General features: G+C 36.0%; 1 protein-coding gene across 4 annotated transcripts in view; it reads left to right on the top strand.

Moving 5' to 3' along the window:
* lrrtm4l1 (leucine rich repeat transmembrane neuronal 4 like 1) overlaps window positions 1–13,022 on the top strand; it is a 318,547-nt gene that overhangs the window by 293,394 nt on the left and 12,131 nt on the right.

Consider the following 13,022-nt stretch of genomic DNA (forward strand, 5'->3'; position numbering starts at 1 on the left):
GATGTTGATTATTGATAATAAATCTACAAATCAAACCTGTATCATCATTAGGCTGCTCAAATATGAATCAGTTGATTAATTTTACAGACAGGTGGCTGTTTACAACGCACTAAATTGTCTTTAATAAAAAGGAAATGTTGTGTACAGTACATGCTAAGTTTAGCCTATAGTTTTAAGCACAATATCATGCGGGAGAAAAAGCTTGACTAAGATGTTCCTGACTACATAAATAGCCTAACTTACTAACGTCAGACATCCCGAGTTGGGGAAAGTAATTTTCGGGGGATACAGAGTTAATTTGCGGGAGGTAGCGGGAGAGATGAGAACCTGAAGAGCAATGGGATGAGTTGCGCGCGACGTACCTGAAGAGCGGTGGGGGTGACTTGCGCGCGACGTACCTGAAGAGCTGGGAGGGATGCGGTGGAGAGGGGTGTGCAAAGTGTTTAATGACCGGGCGGGAGACGCGCGATTTCCGGGAGATTATCATTCATTTGCGGGCATCTACTTGGGCATCTGGGAGTCTCTGTGCATTTGCGGGATAACGTTAACGTTAGTCCCGCAACTTCCGGGAGACTTCTGTAACCTTAAATGCCTGAGAAAGTGCAAACGCGGTCATTTAAAGACATTAATGTTAACATTCCGACTTTAATGGTTGTCAACGCTTAATATAATTCAAGCGTACGTTATCACGCGAGTCTATGAACTAACGGTATATGGACGGCCACGAATGAACCAGTTTAAAAGGGCCGCGGTGTTTAAAATAACCAAATTAACGTACACGAATAACAAACAATCATATGTTTTAGTCAGGAAGCCTTTTACAAGTAAGCATATGTTAATTTATTCACCAGATATGTTTTAGAAACTCTCCAGAGCTTATGGAAACCGTCCTCTGTTGCCATTAGCATCCGGGCAGAGTAGGCTAGGGGATTCCCTCGCTAGTTTGCTTCAAATTAAAGGAGAAGTGTCGATTTTATTTTACAGATGGGTAACAACGCACAAAATAGCATTAAGCGTAACAGAAATGTGTTGAACATGTACATTTGATGTTTTTATGCACTATGTATGCATGAGCATATATAAAAACATTCTTGAAAAGAAGTCAATAGTAATGCAGTTAAGCTAGATACACAAACGACCATGAATGAACCGCAGAAGATTAAAATTGTCACTCCATTCTAAAGTTATTAACTTAACAATATGTTTACAACTGTATTTCCTCAAAGAAAGTCAGTAAAATACCAACATTTAGGTAGTTTGACTCACCAGTTGCTGTTCTAAACCTCAGATGGAAAATGGCATCTGGAAAATTCTTCAGTGACTGGGGCTGCATGAATTCCCGGATGTTGGAAATAACACCACCAAGTGTAGAAAAGATAACTCCTTGATTTCGCACTGAATAAAATCAATTCTAACTCTTATTATATTCATTTATCAAAATCTAACTCTTTAACGTCAACACTTTACTCTGAAATGCTTCAACACCGAGAATTTAACTCAGATGAATTTGCTGTGTACTAATAGGAAATAATCCAATTCTTTTCTGTGGCTCCATGACATTCATCTGTTTATTATTATAGATTTATGTGTTTGGTGAGTCATTCTACTGAGTTTGTTTGTCTTAAGGGTCAACAATTTGAACGCCACATTTTGACTGCAAATCTATTTTCTCCCTCTTTCTTGTTTATTTAGATTTCTATATGCTTCTACTGCTCTTGATTAGATCTCCAATGATTCTCATCTGGATGATTTTCTTAGAATTCTGTTCTTATTAAGTGCTTTAACATTTCTAAGAAAGAAAAACATGTAGTCATGGATTGCCAAGAGATATTAATAACTGGATACATTAAAAGTGCTGTATGTAAGTTCTTCTACTCTTCTAATGCACAAAAACAAAATAAAACATAATATGTTTGCAGATATGTATACGATGTGAACATTCTTGTTTATCTGAAAAACTGAAGTCAAATATTCTGCTTTGAAAATTTTCATGCCAGAATGCTGTCTTTGTTTTACGTACAGTAGTTCTTTTAACCCACCCAATGCCAGTTTAGCCAATTATATTTCTGCTCCCTGGGTTGCCTTGTTGGAGACCACATAGTTCATTCATTCATTTAGAAAGGCTCTCAAAGCATGCATTTATGACCAAAATGTGGCCTTTAGTGGACACTAACAAACACTGAAATGAGACGCAGATTCACAGTTCCTCGGAGGTTATTAATTAGCAAATAATCTAAATATTACCAGCATAAACAATAGGTGAGCAGGTTACATTGTAACCCTGTGTTCTAACAACACCCTGACGATATTTGCAGGGATAAGTAATTAGGCTGTTTGCATCAGACGAATCACGACAGAAATTTACATACAGCCATTCAGAAGCACATAATATGCACCCACTCTCGAAATGGTAAAGTTTATAATCTAATTAATACATATTAAACCTCTTTAACATTATTTACATGCTGAATCACAATGTGTTGGTTTGCACTGAGTCACAGTTCTAGGGCTCTATTTTGACGGTCCATGCGCAGAGCGCAAAACGCAGGGCGCAAACGCTTTCAGGGCGTGTCAGGACGCGTTTTTGCTAATTTAAGGACGGAAAATCTGCCTTGCGCCGCGGCGCATGTTCTAAAAGGGTTGAGTTTATTTTCTTAATGAGTTATAGGTGTGTTTTGAGAATAAACCAATTAGAATCTCATCTTCCATTCCCTTTAAGAACCAGCTGCGTCGCGCCAAGAGCGCATTCGCTATTTACAGGACGCAAAGTAAGTCTAAGTAGAAAAAATGAGCATTTCACAAGCAAACAGTTAACAGTTTTTTAACAGAAAACTGTTAAACAGAGCATCTACTGCATGAGAATGAGAGATAATGGATCACTTTCACTTTCGCTCTTGGATAGGGAAACCTTTACGCACAGACATCAATTAGTCTATAAATAAATACTTTTGTTTGTTAAGCGGAAATATTTGTTTGAAAACTATTTCTAAATTCAGTTCTAATTTCCAGCAAACGAATAAATAAATAATAATAACATAATGTGCTCAAAAACCTGAGTTATATACTAAAACACATGCTGTGCCCCATATGGTCTAAAACCTGACAGGTGGGCAAATCTAAGCTTGTTTTTAATAAAAGAAATATAAATATGGATATAATAAATAATATTGCTAATAATAATAACATTATACAAAAGCAAATTGTTATGAATGAACTGAAAAAGCCACATAAAAGCAGTGGTTTTTCATATTTATGTAGGCTAGAAAATAATATGTTTTGTAACATTTTAATCCTTTATATTTATATTCTATATCTATTCTTATTATATCCTATATATATCCTTAATATTTACATCTTTTCATATGTAAAGATATTTGCCTATTGCTCTCTTGTGCGTATTAAGCAGTGCGTAAGTGAGGCGCAACTCTGCGCCGGAGTTTAGACCGGGTTAGTTTAGGTCTAATGAAAAATCTATTACAGATTCTCAAAATGGCAACGCGCCAGCGGCCAGCCTCAGAACGCCTTCCTTTTTAGACCAGAACGCCTATGGGCGCAAAAATGAGGGCTAATGCATTTGCTATTTAAACAGCGTAGCGCAACGCCTCAAAACGACTCTTGCGCCAAGCTGAAAATACCAAAAGAATACTGCGCCACGCCTTGCGCCACACTGCGCCGGGTGTATGATAGGGCCCCTAGAGTTCAATTTTAGATGGTTTATTTTATTTTTAAGATCTGAGATGAACTATCTGCTGCTGCTTTCAGTAGTATGTCAATAAATGTCATGTAAATTGACATTCAAACAAATGTATTCATTCATTCAAACTCACATTTTTACCATTTCACACTGAATAAAGCACATGAGGTTTATCTGAGTTAACAGCACTTTCAGTTATTCCTGTTGTTGAATCCACAATTCCAATTGTTTATCCAGTTGCATGAAATAGAAGCTCCTTCTAATAAATCAATTCGAGGTGTTGGTTAGAACAAAAATTCCTTTTAATATGGAAAATATTCCTTCTAATGCATGCTGTTGCTTTTATTTAGAACATGATTTAAATCAACCTTTAGTCTCGGCCGTCAGACTTACTCCTGTCCAGGAATGTAATACCTAGTTCAATTACTGGGTATCAAACATACATACCGTACCTTTAAAATACAGAACAATATAGCAAGATATGTCATTATTTTTGGAACACTTGCACAAAGTTTACATTTTTTATGCTTAAATTGACAATTTTGCTATATTTAGACATAGCTGCAATTTTATGACACATAAATAAGCAAAATTCCAATTTTGCTAAACTTTTTTTTTCAGTTACACCTAATACACAATTTACAACTTTGCAACACTTATACCCAAAGTTCTAATTTTACAAAACTTGCTTAAACCTTCAATTTGTAACACCCAAATAGATACATTTTCAATATTTTAATACTTAAAGGGGATGTACTGTATTTTATCATGCTCTTTTTGCCTAATCTCATATTGATCTCGAGTACCTATAGAGTAGTTCTGCATTCATCTTTTCTTTCTTTATTGTAATAAGACAGTATAGAGTGACAGGAATTGAAGTTAGAGAGAGCTGACAAGTCTTTAGTTTTTAAATACCTTAAGGAAAACTGATTCAACACTGTGCAAGTGAATATCTTCTCATACAGATGTTAATAAAATGAGAACAACTTTATTAACGTAACCTTGTGACACATACAGTGTGATCATCATTCTTGGCTAGTTGGTTGGTTTGCTTGGAGTAAATGATGTGTTGTAAATCCAGCAGCTTTAATCTCCACTGCAGTGTATGGGGCTGCATTGTATCATGTCATAAACCATATGTGTCAGCATGGAATTATACAAGTTATACTTTCTAAGTAACTCGTGAAGGAAAGGGCAGCTGAGGTATTAAAAACTTATTTGTGAAATTGTTAAATTGGCTGAATAAGATCAGCTTTCCCTTATGCCACTTTTTTGGACTTATTCTGAGCCAAATCCTGTGTAGATATATTGAAGCATGCTCACACTGTTCACTCACATGATTCTTCATGAGAGGCACCCATAGAAGGATTTCCACCCTCGGTTATGTAACCAAGAGCCAATCTCTGAAAAAGAAATTGTAAAACTAGATATGACCCCCAAGTAAGATTTTAGGAAAAGTAAAACTATCATGATATGATCACACATCATTTTTTGAAGCATGATCCATGCTGAGCATGAGAGTCTAGCTCTTTAACTGTGTACACACTCTAGATGCATAAAATAGCATTATACCACCCCGTTAAATAGACAAATGTTATAATTTTGCAATGCTTAAATGGACAACTTTTTCATGTTGCTATTTAAAATTTTGCTGCAATTCAAAATTTAATTTTACCATCACTGTATGTATTTCTATATCATAAAATTAGTCATAGTTTAACTGAGCGAATAATAGTTTTTGAGACATCCAATACTGTGACCTATTTGTCCCAATGTTGTTAGTGGAGGAAAATATGTATCCAGTTGTTATTACAACAACTCTCTGTACTAATATTTTAATATTGCGTTACTCAAGATTAGGAAAGAAAGATTAGCAATATCCGTCTTATTGTGAATAATGTGTCCGGGCTTCAGATGTGGCTTAGCAGTAATGATCTCAATAATGCAGAAATAAATAAAGTGAGCCGTTGGGTTTGAAGAAACCGTGCTGTCCTCTGATCAGAGAGAGTGCAGGCTGGAAATGCCCTGGGTAATGTGATTTGTCACAGATCCAAGGGTACCAATGCATAGCGAACACTCCACTTTCTCTAAAAAGACACACTACAACAGTGATCTGCTGCACATGCATGATGTATACACTGGAATACTCTGACCAACACTGTGTGTGTACGTGTGTATTGTGATTTTTGTCTTTGAGGTTTCCTGAGAAGAGCTTCATTTGATTAGTTCCCAATGGTTTAGCTATCAAATAATTTATTTGATGATTCAAACATGTTCATGGAAGTTCACATCAGTTTTGTTCATCTGTATAAAATTTGCTTCATTTTTTTTAGCTTTTTAAATGATTATTTTGATATTATGAGTACATTATTATGAAAGCCCACATAGCTATTGAAATTCTTTTTAGATTTAAAACTTTAATTCAGTTATTTTGCTCTCAACTGAATCATTTGATGATCCATTTAATGCGGAAGGGAGTCTCTCATAGTAAACTGTCAGTCGATTTAAACTGAATGAATAATTCAGCTCTCCAATTATTGAAAACCCTATAAGTATTACAGATATTTACCTCGTTCAAAACTACTAAAAGTTTCTTTTGACATACAGCTAAATTAAAATGTAAAATAAATTTATAATTTAATTTATAATAATTAAATTAATAATGTGTGTGTGTGTGTGTGTGTGTGTGTGTGTGTGTGTGTGTGTGTGTGTGTGTGTGTGTGTGTGTGTGTGTGTGTGTGTGTGTGTAATAAAAATAAATAAATAAAAACACTGCCACATGCCACATCAAAAATTTTTGTCTAAATATAGGCAAATGTTGCAAATTATCACTGACTATGTTTACATGGACATCAGTAATCAAATCATTTGCTCTAATCTGAAGACAATAATATAATTAAAGTGTTTACATGAGTTAATTTTTGCATGTTCCTTTTATAATCCCATTGTACATGTTAAAGCACATCATTAATGTCATTGCATCACCAGGCTATCCACTTTTCCTCCGGAGTTTCATGGAATTTCGGGTGTTTCATTTTTGATTTGTCAACTTTAACTGCAGTTTGGTTACTTTAACTTTCATTCATGAACTTTTCATGCATGCCTCCTGTGACAAGGGGGATATTGGATGTGAGCATGAACTGCTGGAAGAGTGTTGTTTTAATGGAATTTGATACAACACGCCATATGGGGGAAAAAAACCCTCTGCATTTTGTGATGCTGGTGTCTTTGGTCCTTCACTGTCTCAGTAGGTGCAGAGAATAGTGTCAAACAGCCATGTGTACATAGACCAGGGGAAAGAAAAGAAAGAAAGAAAAGGGCCACATTGTACCCTGATAATGTCAACAGACTGGACTGTTTTAGCAACTGGCTGAATGTAAAGGAGGACTAAGCTAAATTGTTTCTACTTTATAATTAATGTTGTCAGCTCTCAGCAATACAACTTTTCAATGAGTACAATTGTTTGTATTCATTATTATAATTATCATAATTATCATAATATCATAAAATAAGTATGATTATAATAAATCATAATATCATAATTATTTTCCAATTTCCATATTTGCAATGCCTGTAGTTTGATTTTTTTTTGCCGTCCACTTAGAATCCAACGCGGAAATCATTTTAGTTTTTTATTGGTTTATTGCGGGTACATTGCTTACATTGCTTACATGAAGAAATCTGTGTGACAAGTTTTTGTAAACAAACATTCCAGTAAACAATCATATTTTGAATTTAAATAGTTTCTTTGTCTTGAGTTTACATTACCTTACACTTGAATAGCCAAAATGCCAAAAAGTTTTAATATTTTAATTGTGATCTTACTGTAATCTTGGAATTACTCTAGATTAATCTAGATTAAAATGGCCCATTTTTATTCTGCCCAAGGCATTCACAATATGAATAATGCGCCACCTCAAGCCAGGTGGTGCATTAGACCAGGGGCTCATCTCATGTTTCCGAATGCACCATAAACTGCTTGTGTTCTACTATAATTGGTGATTAAAATAAATGATGTTCAATAAGATGAACTTGTGTTTACTGTTTATTAAGTTAAACATGAATTTTAAACTGTAGGCCTACGTAAGGCGTTACTTTAATCAGACTAAAGTCATAACTGAACTAAACAGAAATTGTATTAAGATGTGGAGTATGCATATATTAGTGGCATTATTGAAGTAAACTCAGCAATCAAACTGTTACTGTCATGTAGGTCTTTTTGGCATATTTTCTGACAAGATCCATACACTCGGCTGTCAGTAAAGGACCGCACACACACACACACACACACACACACACACACACACACACACACACACACACACACACACACACACACATCATGAAATGCAGAAGATTTTTTCTTTCCAATTGGCAAGCATTATTAAATTCCATAACACTCTCACCAGTCTTTACTCCTTATTTGCTTCTAATACCCCAGTTTGTCACGGGGACATGAATAAAATGTTTATGAGTGTATGTGAAACTCCCAAACTGCAGTAGAAGTCACCCAAAGTTACAGGAAACTCTTACACGAAAGCACTTTTCTTTAACACCTTAATTATATTATTGCCTATTAAGGCAAAAAACTAAATTACAGACGGCTCACCGGTTTGACTTTCATTCACCTTCATTCATTTTAAAAGGCACCTGGTTCATTTTATTTCTATATGTTTTACTCGAACGCATAAACTCTACAAATAGTTAGATGTAGAGCTAACATTAATCAGATGCACTCTAGTCAACTGCATCCATGTTAGCACGTCACGGTTAATGTGGTATTATTACAGTAGGAATACACACAGGTGCGAAGACTCGTTCTTACCTAGAGTGCAATTCGGCCAGGTATGCATCCGCGCTACAATATCAAGGTGAAAGTCTTCATAGTTGCATAGAATAGACCCGGCTCCCAACGAAACTTTGAGATTAATTAACATAGATATTTTTATCAACCAATAAGAGTCTTATGTTAACACAGCGCATTAACGCCGATAACGCCCCACCACTACATATAAGTAAAAGTAAATTGAGCAAATTTGAGAAGATTGTATCAAACTGGTAGCCCTTCACATTAATTGGTACCCAAAAAGTAGCTCTGGGTTTTAAAAAGTGTGGTGAACCCTGGTATAGACTATCCTGTTGCAAATTGAGGGAAAAATCTCACACGATGGTAATACGTTTTGCATTAAACATTTTTAATCAGGTCAGCTCCGTTTAACTGTTGGATGATGTGCAAAAATATTGCCCTTCGGTTATTTAAGAAAACTCATCATCAAATGCATTAAGACATTTTTTAGCCATTTTTGCCAAGCCAAACCTAAAAAAAATCTTTTTTTGGAGAGAGAGCGAAAAAAAATCCCCCTAAAATCAATTATCAGACATGCAGGCATCACGAAAGAGACTCAGTTCAAAGGGAAGAGACTAAACAAGAGCAAAAACTCACTGGAAGGCTGGAGCTCTTTTTCAAAGGCAACCTTTTCCGTTCCATCTGAAACTTCTCTCATTTGCTCATTCTTTCATGTTTTTTGCGGTTTGTGGAAAAGAAAGCAGGAAAGCCCGTACACAGCCGCTGACCTCCCGTTGTTTGGAAGACACAATGGGATAATTGGAGCCTCGGGCCAGAAACTAGAAAAACAGCATGCTTTTACTGACAGGTTGAGTCTGACATATGTCTCACTTAGCGCTTCACATTCCCCAAACAATTCTGGCTAATTACTACATATTTTTGCTCCTAATTAAACCTCTCTAATATAATCTAATTACCGCTCTGCCCACGAGGAAGTGAGGTTAATTTTACTTTACGAAATAAAGGCCGAACGCAGTGCTGGTAATCACCCTGGCCTGTAAAGTGGAGGTATATAAGCTATCATCTATTATTTAACTTGGCTCTGAAGCTTATGTGTTGTAATAATTGGAGGTTCTGCTGCAGGTTCAGCCAAGTGAAACTTATTAACACACTAATTAGTTAAGTCAGTTTTACCACAGGGGGTTCATGAGCATTTCTTGGTTGTGATTCAAAGCCTCGCTGATCTCTAACCACGTTTTCACCTGATTTTTTTGCTCATGTATTTTGTCGATATTTTTGCGTTGCTTTGTTTTGTTTGGTCTCTTGTCAGCTTGTCATGTTTTCCCTTTTATTGTGTCTGTCATAACTCAAATAAAATGTTTGGAATTACAGGCTATCGTTCTGCTTTTACAAATATGTGTAAACAAGCTTTTCAGAGTTGGTAATGTTTTTTTTTTTACCAAGGTTTCATTTATTTGGTCTAACTTGTGCACGCTGTACATCTGCATTTGCTATATCTTTACACTTTCCAAGTACATTTGGACCAAAGAAATTGATAGTTATAAAACCTAATATTTATAATAATAATATTTATAACCTAATATTTTATAAAATCTCATTTTCAAACAAAACTGTTTTATCTAAACAGCAACTAAAGAATGTTGAAAAATGATTTTGACCATGTAAATTCATTCAATCATTTCCTTCAGCTGATTTTTCAGGGGTCACCACAGCAGAATGAACCGCCAACTATTCCAGCATATGTTTTACGTAAAACATATGCTGGATAAGTTGCCGGTTCATTCCACTATGGCGACTATTATTGTTATAGGCTATGGCCTGATTAATAAAGGAACTAAACTAAAAAGAAAATAATTGATTAAATGAAGCCCAATATGTCTAAATGACTTCGACTCACTGATTCAAATAATCCATTTACATTTACATTTACATTTAGTCATTTAACAGACGCTTTTATCCAAAGCGACTTACAAATGAGGACAAGGAAGCAATTTACACAACTAAGAGCAACAATGAATAAGTGCTATAGGCAAGTTTCAGGTCTGTAAAGTCTAAGAAGGAAAGTATTAGTAGTATTAGTATTTTTTTTTTTTTTTTTGGGCACAGTTAGTGTGATATTCAAAGGCAATTGCAGATTAGGAAGTGAAGTGGAGACTAAATAGTTTTGTTTTTAGTAGTTTCTTGAAAATCGCGAGTGACTCTGCTGTTCTGATGCAGTTAGGGAGTTCATTCCACCAGCTGGGCAGATTGAGCGTGAGCGTTCGCGAAAGTGATTTCTTCCCTCTTTGGGATGGAACCACGAGGCGACGTTCATTCACAGAACGTAAGTTTCTGGAGGGCACATAGATCTGCAGAAGTGAGAGCAGATAAGAAGGTCAAAGTGGTCAAAGGTCAAAGTGAGTCTGCAGTCACTGGTTTAATTGATCTGTTCAGAGCGGGTCTCCAGCTAACGATTCACTGATTCAAATGATTTGGTCAAAATAAGACTCTAGTAAACTATTCACTAAATTTACAGACTACTTCAGATTATATAAGTTACTAATTTTCAATTTTAGGTTTAAATATTGTAATCAAAAATCATGTTAATAAAAAGTAGTTGTACTTAATCTGCTATATATTCATTCTCTTACATTATTGCTGCTTTAGCATATACGGTGATATAATGTAGTTGGACAAAGTTGCTATTTTAAAGCATTGTGTAGGGACAAACTTGCAAATTTACAACATTTCAATTTTCTAAAGTCTCAAACTGCAGAAGCTTAGTGGTTAGCACAATCGCCTCACAGCAAGAAGGTTCCTGGTTCGAGCCCTAGCTGGGTCAGATGGCATTTATGTGGAGTTTGCATGTTCTTCCTGTGTTCGTGTGGGTTTCCTCTGGGTGCTCCGGTTAATTGCTTTAATTCATTACACACATGCAATGTTTTAAAACATTTTAAAGGGCCACAAAACCCCACTGTTTCAGCAGGGTATTTTCACACATTTACTTTGGAAAAAGTCAGAAAGTGGGCGTGTCCAGCTCTGTTTATGGGGGAGTGTCAAAGGAGGGAAAGAGGGAAGGTGCATAAAAACAAGCATAAAATGAGTGTCGGTTTGGGCACACACAGAGGCAAAACAAACACACAGACGCAGGGGAGAAAGACAGTGAGTGACTGTGTTTACATCTAATCAAATAATTTGCCAAATTATTAAATGGTGGACTTTAACTGCAGTTTGGCTCTTTCATTCAGGAATTTCATTTATGCCCCTCTTGAAAAATGAAATATTTGAATTGAGGTACTTTGTATGTAATTTTAATGCAATGTTAGATACTGCATGGCGAATAAAAGAAAAAACCCTCTGCATTTCTCCGTAACTTAAATGCACTTGGCAGGTAGTGTCAGAAACCTGTGTGTGTTATTCCGCTCACAAAATGCGGTGAAAATCCTGCATGACGGTAATAGTTTGATTGCGGTGTTTACATGTTTACACTCAGAAAGCAGCATTTACAGCGGATCTTTCAGTCCATAATATTGTAGTGATATTAACATACTGCAAACTTTATTAACTTAGAAATCATTTGACTAAGGTATGTCTTTAAACACTGAAAGAGTACTGCTAATGATATGAACTAACTTTGCCATCTGAATAAGGAAACAAAAACCACTAGTCGCTCACTTAGAGACAGGACAATCAACACCAACTGGAGCCACGTATTTTTTAAAGGGAGACGAGCGGCAAATTTGGATTTCACCATTTCCAGATGAGAAAAGCTCACGGGTAAACAATGTTCCTTAGACATGTATTTTTGTCACGTGTCGCGTGCACTGTAATCCACACGTTAGGTCAACTGCACTTTCATAGAGGGAAATGAAAACAAAACCTTTACTGCAGTGAATTATAAAAGCAACACTGATGATACCTCCAAACAATTCTTCTTCTCCCACTTGTTTTGGCAACACAACGTGGCATCTCTCTGCCACCTGAACACTGTGCAGGTATAAACAGTCTTTAATGCTATCATGCATATTATTAAAGTTGCACCGCATACAAAATAGAGCGCGCTGATTGGTTTGAACCAGGTCTTTCTCATGAATTAATGTTGCACACTCAGAGGTGTCACGATGATCTTGCAGGTACAGACAGTCAGTCTATTAACTGAAATACGCGCAAGTGCCTAATCAGCGTGATGCAGCTTAAAAATTTTGTTTCAAACCGGAAGAACGAATTTGCTCGATCTAACGCAAAAACAACCAATTTTCACTTTTTTGTGAAATATATGTGTCAGTGTTTTTAGCATCGCTGGACACATATATGAATGTAAACAGCTCAAAAAATGTGTTTTGGTGTTTTATGACCTTTTAAACTTGTAAAACTGACTCTTGATCACATTTGATGATGATTAAAGATCCTAGCAAACCAAACAGATTTTTTATTCTCGGTTGCTTTGCACACGTCCTGTCTTGTTGATATGATTATACACGTTACTGCGGAGACATGTTAACACGCAGATGTCAATCAATTCGGTGGGCAGGGAAACTGCAC

This window comes from Danio rerio, chromosome 10 (genome assembly GCF_049306965.1).
Source record: "Danio rerio strain Tuebingen ecotype United States chromosome 10, GRCz12tu, whole genome shotgun sequence".
Classification (NCBI taxonomy): domain Eukaryota; kingdom Metazoa; phylum Chordata; class Actinopteri; order Cypriniformes; family Danionidae; genus Danio; species Danio rerio.